Below are 12,223 nucleotides of genomic sequence, written 5' to 3' on the forward strand. Positions count from 1 at the left end.
GGAAGTGCGTCAAAATATATCGTACAATTCTTTTAAAGGAAATAATGTTTTTGACCAGGAAACCAAAAATCATATCCCACATTACACGAGAAATTTCCTATCTCACTCTGAAATTATGAAAATAAAAATCAAACTCAAAAACACGGCCACATGCAAAGGATAATGTCACAAAGAGACCTCTCTTTCCACCCAAGGAAGACATTTTTACCATTATAATTAAAAAATAAGAGTTTCTTCTGAAATTCACGTAGGTATTCATGAAAAAAACTTAAAAGGCCAGATGTAGTAGGACTTAAAAAAAGTGAGTGGTATTTTCTGTTCGGCAAAAAATTTCCATTTTAGGGGAAAAAAACTCATGTGACTCCCTTTCGAAAAATGTATCGCAAAAAAAGGGTTAAAAAAGTGTCAATTTTTTTGCTGTGTCCACCACCACTGAGGCAATATCTGATAAGAAACAGTCATACACTTGCATATTATTTTGCCCTTAATAAGTAGCTATATATGTTTATATATACACATATATACTATACATGTGTATATATAAATATATTGAGGATGCAGAAGCACTCACGAGAGCAACAAAAGAATTGGACGGCACAACAAACACAAAATTATATAGAAAGCACGTAAAAGGACACTCACATTTAAGAAAGTTTGAGCTTTCTGCCTTCTCTGACACCTTCTTGAGGTCAGATAGCTTCAGCCAGCCTGACCTGAAGGTGGCCGAAAGTTTGAACTTTAATAAATGTGTCCTTTTACGTGTTATCTATTTTATTTTTGTGCTCTATTTTGCCACTAAAATGTTAAATATATATATATATATATATATATATATATATATATATATATACCTAAGCGCTCCCTCCCTACTCCCTCTCTATCCGCGGTCACCGCATTTGCAACCATCCCGAATCCCCTGGAGGTAGGAATGAAAGTGGACGGGGAATTCGTAAAATCACTTAAGATTGTTGATCACCAAGCTTTAGTGTGTCAGTCAATCAAGGGGTTGCAAGCATTGCTGAGTGAATTGGAAATTCAGTGCGACAGGTATGGAATGAGAGCTATGGAAGCATTAAAATAGGGGGGCAAAAACTAGATCAGGTAGAACAGTTCACGTATCTCTCGGAGTGTTTTGGACCAACACGGTCAAAGTAGTCGGGACGTAAGGACAAGAATTGCGCTAGGCATAGAGGCTTTCACATGGAGGAGAGAGTTGATGATAGGGACGTCGAGTAAGGATATTAAGAAAAGACTCGTAAAAGCTTTGTATTGGAGCTTAGCTATGTATGGCGCGGCAACTCGGTCACTGAAGTAGGGGAATGGACATAGATTGGTGGCTTTTGAAATTTGGGTTAGTAAAATGATGTAGATGTTCAAATGGACCGAGAAGAAAGCAAATGAGGAAGTTCTTAGAATGGTGGGCGAACAGAGGGGTTTGCTGGTAGAAATCCTATGGAGGCAGGAAAAGTGGATGAAGGAGGTATTGACCGGCAATGGGATGCTGAAGACTGTAATGGAGGGGAGATTGATAGGAAAACGATGAAAGGGAAGGAACAGGATAAGGATGTTGAACGGGATGAAGGGAGGAAGAAAGTACTCAGAGTTGAAGAGGGACCAGATGCAGAGTAGGATACTGGATTTTGTATTTTGTTAGGAATCACAAAATATTTATTTAGTACCTGCGTCCATCCAAAAACCTACCTTAACCGGTAGATTACCTAATAATATATATTTATATATATATATATATATGTTTATAGGTTCCTGCCTCAATTAATTGTTTAACTCTTTGTACTTCATTTGGCGTAACTCTGTCTTTACATTCTTCCATTTTTTCCTCTCACCCATCTCTATAATCATTTCATCCGTGATCCATGTTTTCCTAGTCCTTTTCGCGTTAACGGTTCCAATAGTGTATTCTGCGGCTTTCGATTTCTCCTTCAGCCTGTGGGTACTCCTTTCTTTTCAATCCATTTAATGCTTCGGCATTCCATTTTCTAACCCGCCACCCCTGCCTTATCTTTTTGAAACGGACGCTACATTTCATAACAACTAAATTGTGGTCAGAGTCCGCATCCGCTCCAGGGAAGCTGAGCGAATTTATAATACTGTTCCTAATCCTGTGTCTAACCAGAATATAATCTAGCTGATACCTTTCTGAGTCACCTGGCATTTTCCATGTATACTTTCATCTTTTGTGGTACCTATACCAAGTGTTGGTAATGACTAATCCCAGTCTCCTGCAGAACTCAACTGCTTTCTCCCCGCGGTCATTCCTCGTGTGTAAACCGTAGTCCCCAACATCATCACCATCTCTTCCTTCGCCTACCGTCGCATTCCAATCCCCCCATCACTATCAAATGTTTCCCTGCAGGAACACGCGACTATGTTCTCTAATTGATCGTATATTATATCGACCTCCTCCTCCGTATGATTGCTCGGTGGCATATATATACTCGTATATATATATACTTTTAAATTGTGTCGCCATAACACCCCTTCAATTTGCATGGCTGGAAAATCATTGGGCAACATTACTTGTGGGAAATTGGCATGTTTGTGGGTATTCAAGGTACATTCATGCGTCACATCGCAAGGAATCAGTCTTCACCCAGACTCTTTGATGGTTGAAGTAACATGTTCCTCGTCTCATTTTTAATGAAAGGATATTTATTTTTGATGAAATTGAACCAGTGGTGCCAACTCCTTTCAACGCATATGCTGTAAATATTAAAACTTCTGAATACATTACAATTATTTAGAAGCTAATTAATTAATTGATATACTAGCCACCGCTAATTGTAAATTTGAAGGATTTTTTGTTCATAACGTAAAAGATCAGTATCATTAGAGGAAATGATATTTCCTTGGTGCATGAAGCATCGAGTTCAGTGTTTATTGGTAGTCAATGGTAAATGCAGAGGAATTCTAAGTGATTTTTAGTGCTAAAAATACTGCGTTTGATAAATATGTGTGAAAGAGATGGATAATGGTAATGAAGGTAAATCAGAAGATGGTTTCTTATATCAGCTCATTCCTGAACAATAAATACCTACAGGTATGTACTGAAATATTGTAAGCGAGGAAAATTAAGAAAACGGCAAAAATACCCATATTTTTAAATCATCTGCCTGTAACTGTAATATTTTTAACTAGGTAAAATCAGTTAGGGTTTCACTATTCCGTTACTCAAAAAATATTTACGTGGCCTTCGCCTTTTCCCAATGATTCCCTTCTCGAAATATGAAGCCTGCGCTTGGATTCCGAGGAAAAATCCTCGCTCTTCAAGAATCTCATTAATCGTCACCGCAGGGTTTCTTTGAATCCTTGATACAGCACTCATCCGTAACCCTAAGGTGAACAAGGATATCCGTGACAGACTCGACTCCATCTCTTCAGTCCCGGTCGTTTTGGTGTGAAATTCGAGTGCGATAGGGACAGAGAGGGGAGGGGTTGGGAGAAAAAGGTGCCCAGGTCGCGGAAGGGAGCGGTGGGAAATTGCCCCAGAAATACGCCGACGACTTCATACATCTTTCCCTGCCCCAATCTCCATTTTAGTTCCTTCCTTTACGGCTTCCTACCGCGGAGAGATGAGATCGATTCAATTCGCAAGAAACCAGACTAAGGAAAAAGCTTCCGACCAACCCACTCACTCTCTCTCTCTCTCGATCTGTCTCCCTCTCTCTCGTTTCTTCTCTTAGCCGGCAGAACGGAGGCAAATTCGATGAGGAGGGGTTGAGAAGTCATATGATTGACACCCAGCAGCGCTCCTCATCTCTTGATTGGGAGTTACACTGCCCCACCGACCTGTATGTTACCATTCACGGATTCGAAGTGACTGGCGCACTAAAATCTGTATTCCCCTTGAAATTATGATCCATCCGTATATTACATCAAGATGAAAAGGCGGGGAAAATATTACAAAGTGCGCGGGGAGAAATATTCCCGCAGATGAGTGACATCACGGATAGGGTCTCCGACTCTGCACGATTGACGTGACAGGTTTCCATGGATTTTCATCAGTTTTAGGATTAGGTTAACTTAATTGAACGTTCAATCCTAAATCAATCGGCTGATCGACCTTTGAATTCGTATATACGTATTCTTATCAGCTTTAGTTCTCAAAATTGTATTTAGGGATCCGTAGCGTAACAAAGTATTTCAGAAGAAAGTACTATTTTCTATTTGTGCATCCATTTTACGACCATTCATTTCAGATCTTTTTAATTGTGTGTCATTTGATTTCTAATTTTTTATCCAGGTCTTGCGTTTATTAACGTCTAATGACATATATACGGGTGGGGAATTTAAGAAAAAAAACTGTTGCAATAACCTTGGGCGGTGAAAATTATATGATTAAATAAATTGTAATAATAAAATGCCTAAGAAGAAGTATTTGGATCAACGTTTTTGAAATGCACTGCAAAATGAAGGAGTGCATTGAGAGAATAGGTTTCTTATTACAAACCAGCAAATGGATTGAAAAGGTTGAAGTGGCAAATAAAAAATCATATTTGCCAGTTTTAAACTGGATAGTAAGAAATCCGTTATTCTTTCTTCTAATAATGTTTGATTTACATGTTGTCACGACAGGAAAAAATCATCATAAGAGGATATTTTAATTGAAGCTAGAGTAAACATACTGTAGAGAATGTAGCTGACAAACTCAATTAAATATCCACAAGTTGAAGTTTTGTGTCGGACTGAGTCAAGGAAATTCGGTTATTTTCGATTACATGATAGCATTAGAGCCAAGGAATATGTATGGACACGAATCCTACGAAACGGATTTAATGTTATTCTCAGGAAAGAAGAAGGGCAAGACACATATCAAACTAAGGGGATATCATAGGATACCGGTGGGAAACATCACATTTTACGATACTTTTTTGGACAGCTTCGAACTTGGTAAAGAGAACAAAAATGGCATAGGTGAAAAAACGAATTCATGTAGAGTAGGGAGAAAGGATATGCCGCACGGTGGCGAAAACATGGCCGTGCGATGATTTATAAATGTGAAATCGCAGTGTACTTTAATCCTCTCCCTCAAAATGGAAAAATTCAACCAAATGAAGTCAGCATCATAGTTCCATATGAATAGGTGTAAGTAAAAGTGTAATTTAAAAAAATTAAGGAATTCTTTGAAATGAACTCGAAGTAGATCTCAATGGTTCTAATTAAGGGTTTGAGCAAAGATGAGCAGAGAGGAAGAAATGCAAAACATGAGAGACGGCAAGAGAAGAGAGGAAGTTTTCGAAGGAAATAATGAGAACAGGGGAAAAAATGACGGAGGAAATATTGACTGGTGGAGAGATTTGATAGACGGAGGGAAAGAGGGGGTTGAGGGAGAAAGAGAGGAGGCATTTGGGACGGTTTGACGGGGGTCTGAGAATTTAAAGGCTGAAGATGCTTAATGGACCGAGTGACAGAGGTTCCTGGTCTACATTAGCGCTTCAAAAGTCTATAACACAATAATCCAACAAATTTTGGGGAGCGTTCCTATCTGTAACCACCATACTATATTTAGCAAAATTTCTAGACTATTCGTACAAAAATGAACATGAAAATCATATCACTATGTTCTAGGACAAGACACGGCACTGGAAAGAGAAGATTGATAAACGTAACGAAGGCTTTCGCGGCGATGTACCGATGACAACACAGTGTGATCGGGTTGCTCCCACGTTGATTAAAACAGTCATCCAACCAGGTGAGACAACAGTGGAGTTACTCGATAACGCTGTTGTCATTAAGGTTTTGTTATCTATGAAAATTGCTTTGAGCAATAATAGTATTGAGAATCTCAATGATAATTCACTAAATATTCTCGATATTGCGAAAAATAAGTCTTTATGGATAATTTAAAATGAGAATTAAAGCAAGCTATTTTTAATGATTCTTTGTTGGTGATTATCTATATTAATTCCCTCTTTTAAGGCAAACATTTATTTTTTTCATGTTTTAAGAAATAAAAAAAGTAATTTTGAGATGTTTTGGCCAAGTTGGATATTCGTTTTAAATAGCGAGTTGTCTAATATAACTGTGATAATCCCTTCAAAAGGGACCAAAATCAGTCCTACCTTAGACCAGCTTTTGTTTAAAAAGGATTATTGAAGAAATTTTACTACAACGAGCATTAGTTAACCTAGTGACTTTGTTTGTTTCAGATGCGATGAGGAAAATGTCTACATACAATGCAACAATTTCAAAGCGTAAAAATCATTCGTCTTGACCGGGATTCGGGCCAGGACCCCTCAATGTCCAGGCGTGTTCTTTAGCCAGTTAAGCTATCGCGGCATCCTCTTAAGCCCTGAAATTTTGGGAGCTTTAAAGGAACAAGATGATGTGACGAAATACCGTGCATACAATGTCACAGGCATTCGTAGTCGCGCCACAGTCCGCGAGGTTAAAGCCAACTTTTTAACACTTAGGCTGTTTATAATTTAAACAAATTGAATTTCCGAATCACGGTTCGAATCCCGGTCAAGGCAAATTATTTTTACACTCAGAAATTGTTGCATTGAAATGCATATTAGGGGATGACTCCGTTAAATGTTACTGTTGCGGCATCCCCCGCAGTTTCTTTGGAGTTTGTCAATTTTTTTAAGGTAATCTACCGGTTAAGGTAGGTTTTTCGATGGACACAACTACCAAACAAATATTTTGTGACTACTAACAAAACACAACCCTAAATTCTACTCTACACCAGGTCCCTCTTCATCTCTGAGTACTTTCTTCCGCCCTTCATCCCGTCCAACATCCCTATCCTGTTCCTTCCCTTTCCTCTTTTGCCCAACATTCTACCCTCTATCACAGTCTTCAACATACCACTGCCGGTCAACACCCCCTTCATCCACTTTTCCTGCCTCCATAGGATTGCTCCCAACAAACCCCTCTCTTCGCCCACCATACCAAGTACTTCCTCATTTGTTTTCTTCTCTGTCCATTTCACCTTCTCCATTCTTCTCCACACCCACATTTCAAAAGCCTCCAGTCTACGTCTATCCTCCTGCTTCAATGACCACGTTTCCGCGCCGTACATAGCTACGCTCCATATCAAAGTTTTTACGAGTCTTTTTTTAACATCCTTACTCAAAGTCCCCGTCATCAACTCCCTCCTCCTCGTGAAAGCCTCTTTGCCTAGCGCAATTCTTCTCCTTACGTCCCTACTACTTTGACCGTGTTGGTCCAAAACACTACCGAGATACGTAAACTGTTCTACCTGCTCTAGTTTTTGCCCTCCTATTTTAATATATAATGTAAAAGGCAACGTAGTTGACGGGGTCAAGTAGTAGAATCAGTGGAGCTGTCGCTGTCAAGGATTACGAGGCTCCCGAAAACTTCTCCCCAGCGGCGGCCGTCTTATCTCTCGGCGGCCCACGCTTCGGTCCCAGTTCGGATTCCTTTCCTTCCCCCCCCCCACTACCCCCCTCCCCCCTTCAACCGCTCACGCGCCATTGATTTTATCCCGCCGACGGCGTCCCGCTCCGAGCTCGAGGAAATAATTTGAGCGTCCTGAACGCCGCCGAAGGGGTGTGGGCGTCATTCAAATCTTCGAATACATTTCTCTGGGCTGGGGTGGAGAGCGATGTCAAAAACATGACATTCAAGTTGCTTGCGTGGGTGGTGTAAAGAGAATATTTGTCAACTGAGCGCGTCGCTGTGGGAGTTGAATGAGGGCCGTGAGGGGGGGACTGTCACAGGGAAACCAAAGGATTTTGAACATCTTTTGAACTTCAAAAGAGGTTCAAAATAATTAGGCCTTTCTGGGGTTTGGAATTCGTAAGGAAATAGGACTGCACTTGGATAAATAAAGCGTTTTCGTAGGAGCCGTAAAAGAATGAAAGATACGATGGAAAAATTCTTAAAGGAGAAAAGTTGATGGGGCAGTTCTTGGGAGACATGAGTGTTGAAGATGTTGAGAAATGGGTGAGAAAGAGATGAGAGAATGACGCATGATGAAGTTCTAAAAATTTATAAAAATGCTAAAATCATTTGAATTACATCATTACGCGGTTCAGTTTTTCAGTACTTACTCCCTTTCATATACATACATTACAAAGATATGAGTCCGCATAAACGGAGGGCCGGGATTACGAAAGTTGAAGCGGGTGATGTAGCAGGATACTGGCTGCTCTTGTTACTCTAAAACTGCCTTAAATTCAATAAACCTTGTGATATCTCCAATAATTTATTTGTTTAATTTACAGTTACAAATATTTTTTTCATTTTCTATATTAAAGATGACTTTTAATAAAATATTTATCGGCTACGATTATTTTGCTTTGGTATGAGGGATTGACGAAGATAAAGATTAATATAATTAAAATAATTTCTCCACACATAAAAGTATTTTAAACGAATTATATTTCGTTTCAGAATCACGTTCATAAATTCTCTAATTATGGTTTACAGCGTTATAAGGGCATGAATTAGTGTACAGGGATAGTTTAAAATAGACCTCTACATCTTAAGATTGTTTCGTTTTTCATTTACTTTTTTGCTAACATAGTACCCTGCATGCCACCGCTAGGGTATGTGGCAAGGGGTGATTACCCTCCAGACTACCACTAGTCATAATATTAGGTGGTTAAATACATGAAATCTATGGATAAAATGATTGTGGAAAAGGTGTAGAGACAACGCAATAAATGGAAATTACTACTAATTAAATGATATGCACAAAAGAAAGAACAAATTAATTAAATGAACGATGAGAACTTTGGCATAGAACCTTAGGACATTTTATTATATGCTCTGGAAATAAAAGGATTAGTGAGAAAATGGAAGGAATAAGATGAAGTGAGGAGGAAATACTATGCGAATACAAAAAGTATTGAAGGTAAAATGATGAAGGTTTAAAAGAATGAGGTACGGTAATCACGGAAGATCAGAATGAATGAATCAAAGAATGAAGTCTTTCTCCAAGTAATCTTCGAATTTAAATAGAACAATTGTAATAATAATGCAGAGTGATGCCCGTCTAAGTTCCTAAGTTTCCTCGCCACAATGCTGATGACCGGAAGGCGTATACCTAGTAAGGACCACTTGCGACAGAAGAGAGGGAGAAAAAGTTTCATCTCAATTAGACTGACGCTGGTAAAATAACTCCAAGATATTTTTCTGGATGAATGGACATGTCTATTTTTGTCATTTTTATTACTTGAAAGGTTTTTTAAGAGAGTCATATTGCAGACAGAAAAACTTTCGAACCTAACTGATTTGATTGCTTGATTGCGTGACACTACATAATCCTTTCACGTAAGACCAAGGGTTGCCTATTCCCTTCCATGCTGATAATTATGAATGTCAACGAGAGTGGTAGTGCGATTATATATTGTCAATGTGTTGTCTGCGAGCGGAATTTGGATGAAATCAATGATTTCATTATGTCAAATTTACCTCTTCCAGACTTATCCTGGGACCGTGCGGGAAAGTAGGATTTGAAATTTACTTTTTTAATTGGCCGATCTGTGCTGGCTTTGCCTAATCCGTTAAATGAGAAGCTAATACCACTCCCCAAGCGTCTTTGGCCAAATCAATCAAATGCCATGCCACTTTAAATAACGATGGTCATCGGAATATTGGCATTTACTGCAATAAAGGAATGAATGGATGAAATACGAGCCTAATAATATTAAGGTTTGTGAACTCGTTTTGATATAGGGTCCGAAAACCCTTAAAACCTTCGTGGAAATTTGGGCGAGTCGATCTCTTTTTTACAGCCTCACCTGGTTATTTTTGACTGATTGAATGAGAAATAAAAATCAATATCAACACGATATTTGAGACATTTCCTATTATTGACAATCTTGTGCATTATATTTGTTCTGATTCTATTTTTTTCAAACATTCGTTATTTTACAATTTGAATTATTTTGCAGTTCGCGGCGGGCGGATTTTTCACGCCATTTAATGCCTGGGATCGGTCTTGCATTTCTCGGCCAGTGACGCGACATTCGCTTCACACTTGTTTTTCAAAGGTCATTATCGTTGGAACGAGGGGCGTTTTTGCGATTAAGGAGAGCTTTACGGGAGCTCTCTAAAGAGAGCACACACTCTCCCCGTATGCCCATGGGTCAAGATTACCACTTTCGGGGCGAAATGCGAATGTGTGCGTATGAATGCAAATGAAGGCCAACGAGCCACGAGGACGAATCGAATGTAAAGGACCGCGCACGCCACCCGGCCCGTCCTCTATTCTCTAATATTTTATTTTATTGCCTTTAGTTATTTCAGTGCTCAGTTAAAGACCAGTCCTCCAGCTTTTAGTTCACTTTATTAATGATTTTTTTAGTTTATTATTGTTATTTACCCTACTTCGTTTAGTATTCTCTGGTGGATAGGACTTCCACAGGTACACGAACAAGCATCTCATCTACGGAATGGAGTATCGAAATCACTGATTTGACAAATATGAACACTGATTTAATCGAACTGAAATTCATTATGCATGATTCAAAACTAAAATGTTTTTTTTTAATTTTTATTGCATATGTCATGCAATAGTACAGCTACTCTTGATGCATTTTATGATTTTCAATCTTAATCGGTAATAATTTAAACCATGTAGTGGGAACTAGCCCTTGTGCCGTCCAACAGAGATTGCAAGAGAGTGTTTCTTTTTGTCTCTCTTATAGCTTTTATCATGTCCTTGGACGAAAGACTTTTACCTATTTCGAACGTTTTGACAATCTTAGATTATCTGCATTCTCTTTAAGTTAGTCAAAACAAAAACTCCGTCCTGGCACAACAGCAAACATTATTTTAATTAGAATGAAAAATGAAAGTGTTTAGCTTTTGTAACCTCGGAAATTTTGGCTTGACGATAATCACGGCCCGATCTTGTAATAGACGCCATCCTCCTCCGTGTCCCTTCGTGTTTGCGCGGCCGACTAGCAACCCTAGCCTTTCTTACACGATCTCTCCCGAACAAATTATTCCGCTAGTTTCTCGGATGTTTTCGAGAAAACCCAAATTTCCCAATGTGAAACCGCAAACGGGAAGTCACGGGAGTCTTTCGACTGTATCAATGACTGGAATACTCTACTCTAACAGCCTTAACTACGACCGTGTTTCGAAACCATATATACTATATATATATATATATTTTTTTTTAAGGTAATCTACCGGTTAAGGTAGGTTTTTGGATGGACACCACTACCAAACAAGAATGTCATTACTCCTAACAAAACACAAAATCCATCATCCTACTCTATACCAGGTCCCTCTTCATCTCTGAGTACTTTCTTCCTCCCTTCATCCCGTCCAACATCCCTATCCTGTTCCTTCCCTTTCCCCTTTTGCCCAACACTCTACCCTCTATCACAGTCTTCAACATCCCACTGCCTGTCAACACCCCCTTCATCCACTTTCCCTGCCTCCATAGGATTGCTCCCAACAAACCCCTCTCTTCGCCCACCATACCAAGTACTTCCTCATTTGTTTTCTTCTCTGTCCATTTCACCTTCTCCATTCTTCTCCACACCCACATTTCAAAAGCCTCCAATCTACGTCTATCCTCCTGCTTCAATGACCACGTTTCCGCACCGTACATAGCTACGCTCCATATCAAAGTTTTTACGAGTCTTTTCTTAATATCCTTACTCAAAGTCCCTGTCATCAACTCCCTCCTTGTGAAAGCCTCTTTGCCTAGCGCAATTCTTCTCCTTACGTCCCTAATACTTTGACCGTGTTGGTCCAAAACACTACCGAGATACGTAAACTGTTCTACCTGCTCTAGTTTTTGCCCTCCTATTTTAATGTTACGCTTGGCCTTTTTCTTTCTACAAAATCGCATAACCTTTGTTTTCTTAATATTCATTATCATCCCATACCTGTCGCACTGAACCTCCAATTCACTCCGCAATGCTTGCAGCCCCTTGGCTGACTGACGAACTAAAGCTTGGTCATCAGCAAACTTAACTGATTTTACGAATTCCCCGCCCACTTTCATTCCTACCTCGAGTTCTTCCCATGCCTCTTTGATCATTTCCTCTGCATACAGGTTGAACAGCAACGGTGATAATGGGCAACCCTGCCTTACACCCCTTCCTAACACTGCCCATCCTGACTCCCCGTTTCCCACCCGCACCTGAGCAGTCTGAGACATGTACAGGTTACGGATTAGCCTCCTTTCCCTCCAATCTATTCCTATTTTCTGCAATATACTCATTAGTTTTTCCCAATTCACTCAATCAAACGATTTTTCGAAATCTACGAA

Source organism: Hetaerina americana, unplaced genomic scaffold, assembly GCF_022747635.1.
Source record: "Hetaerina americana unplaced genomic scaffold, ioHetAmer1.1.p SCAF_4, whole genome shotgun sequence".
Taxonomy (NCBI): Eukaryota; Metazoa; Arthropoda; class Insecta; order Odonata; family Calopterygidae; genus Hetaerina; species Hetaerina americana.